Source organism: Nycticebus coucang, chromosome 24 (assembly GCF_027406575.1).
Source record: "Nycticebus coucang isolate mNycCou1 chromosome 24, mNycCou1.pri, whole genome shotgun sequence".
NCBI lineage: Eukaryota > Metazoa > Chordata > Mammalia > Primates > Lorisidae > Nycticebus > Nycticebus coucang.
Genome location: NC_069803.1, coordinates 26,536,168 through 26,538,829, shown reverse-complemented (window position 1 = coordinate 26,538,829; position 2,662 = coordinate 26,536,168).

Sequence of the window (2,662 nt, the reverse complement as noted above, 5' to 3'; positions counted from 1 at the left end):
GGAGGCGCTTTCTGACATGCTTTTCTGTAGAGTCTCACTCGTGGGGGTGAAGTTTGCAAAGAAATATTTTCAGTTTGTTTTGTCACTTGATAGTCCCTAAAGGGAAACACAGTGTACCTTCTGAGGGCTGGAAAGGAGCAGCTGCCCTTGCCCTGCTCTGGACACCTCGCTGGGAAGTAGCAAACAGGGGAGACGTGTGGGGTGGCGGCTGTCTGAGGCTGTGCTGGGCTCAGATTAAATCTCTCCTTTTACTGGGTGGCTTCTTCTTCTTCTTTTTTAACTTGCATTAGCACTTAGCATTCAAGCTTGGAGGTGCTAAAGCTTTCCTGAGAATGTGGGTAAGGGGCTCACTTGGATACCCTGAGCCCCTAGAGGCCCTTGGGCCCTTGTGTCTCCAAACTCAGATCTTGGGCAGAAAAACGCCAAGGAGTCCTCCCAAGTTCTTCAAGTTCCCGAGTTTCTGACAGGTTGTTCTGCAAATCTCAAGCCAATGAAGAGAGAGCTCAAGGGATGGATCAGTTGCCTTGGCTGTTGAACGATCCTGTGAGTACCGCACACTGATGCCCCCAGCTTGGAAGGCTGAATCATTCAGGTCTAGCCCCATATTGTGGCATAATAGAAAGCATTAAAGTCATGGTTAGGCCCTGTGCCCAATTCTGCTATAACAGCTGTGTGACTTTAGGACACTCATACAATTTCTCGGAGTATGTGGTCTCATCTGCAAATGAGTGAATTGGGTTCACATCGCTAAAATCTCTTTAGGCTCAGGTGTGCTTGAGACCATCTCCTGGCCACCCTTGGAAAAGGTCCTTAAGAAAGCCACTAAGCATGAGAGATCCCTTCCATGTTTTCCTCTGAGTGTATTTGCCTTTGAGGAAGGAGAAGAGATCAGTTTCACAGGCTCCAGCCTGGGCAGGTGTCCACTTTGGTGTTAATATGGTGAGCTCCCAGGAGCAGGTTCACTTGGGTAGAGCGGGAGCAGCTCAGCGCTGCCAGTGTGCCCGGGTGCTTTAGGCAACGCATCCTGCCTCTAAGCTGGACACTGTATCACGCCCATTTCACAGATGTGAAAAATGAGGCACAAAATGGGAAAATAAAAAATAAATAAATAAATAAATAAAAAAGAAAAATGAGGCACAGACGGGTCATGCAGCTTTTCCAAGATCACACAATTAGCAGGAGATAGGACCAAGTTCAAAGCCAAGCAGTGGAGCCTCTGAGTCTACAGACCCTTCACCGCCCACCTCCCTATTCTCTGCTTTCTCATCTGACTTCCCAAGTCTCTGTTGCTTTAGCTTCACATTCAGCTTCTCCTGTGCCTAGCCGGGAATCACGGGCAACCTGTTTGAACATCTTCTCAAGAGGATCTCTCTGTCCTCGCCCCGTCACAGCCCACAGGTGACACAAATGTCCTGCTCACACACGAATCTACACACTACTGCTCACGTCATGGGGAGTCTCTCACTGGCTGACGTGTAGAGACAGCTCTAACTTCACCCTCCTCATCCCCACTGCTGTTACAGCATTGTAATTTTGGATGGACTATATCTATCTCTTTAATATCTACAGGCTAGTTTTCTTTCCTTTTTTTTTTTTTTTTTGGTATAAAAAATGTAACTCTAAAGCCCAACAAAGGAATTGATATGTACTATGACAACACATTCACACTCAGATAGCTTCTGGTTCTTACCGTCTCATCAAATAATTCATTGGTCTGACTTTTCTTATTTCATGGTTGACTATTTTATTGCATAAACGTCAATGATGTTGAGCTGAAATCATTCCTTCCAATGCTACTCTTCACCCTGTCCTCTGGCCTTCCGGTTGTTGATATAGTTTTTCTAGACTCGATGACTCTTTGTTGAAAAAGCAACCGTGACTCTTACAGACCGTCAAAAATCTTTGCCTATCTAGATTATGTGCTTGAAAACACTCCATTTCAGAGATGAACACAGTTGGCTGCATGGCAAATGAAAGTGGCCTCAGCACAATTAATGTGAAATTGTTCTCAATGTCACACGTCAATGCATTTTGAAAGAAACAGGGAGGATGGTTTTCAAGGGAGTTTCCTTTTATTTTCCCTGATTTTTTACTCTGCTGTAGTTTAGAGAAAGGACAGCAGAGAAGACTTAGCTTGTTTGCATGAGTACCTGTTGGCAAGACCATTGGAAATCTCCAATTTGCTCATGAGCTACATCCAGCCTATTCTTTCCCACTGATTTTTAATAGGGGGAGGTATGTTCCCTCCACTGTAGGAATTTGGACATTTCTGTGGAGATTTTGTGGTTTTTTCAAAATGATAGAAGTACTCCTGGCATTTAGAGTGGGGTGGGTAGTTGTGGGTTTTTTAAAATTTTATTGAGATATAATCCATATACCATATAATTCCTCCTCTTAAAGTGTACAATTCAATGGTTTTTAGGATGTTTACAGAGTGTGTAACTATCACTACCATGAATTTTGGAACATTTTCCTCATCACTCCCATTATCACTCCCCTTTTTTCTCTCATCCCCAGCTCTGGGAAACCACAAATCTACTTTCTGTCTCTACAGATTTGCCTTTTAAAAAATACATTGCTGGGTGGCGCCTGTGGCTCAGTGAGTAGGGCGCTGGTCCCATATGCCGAGGGTGGTGGGTTCAAACCCAACCCTGGCCAAACT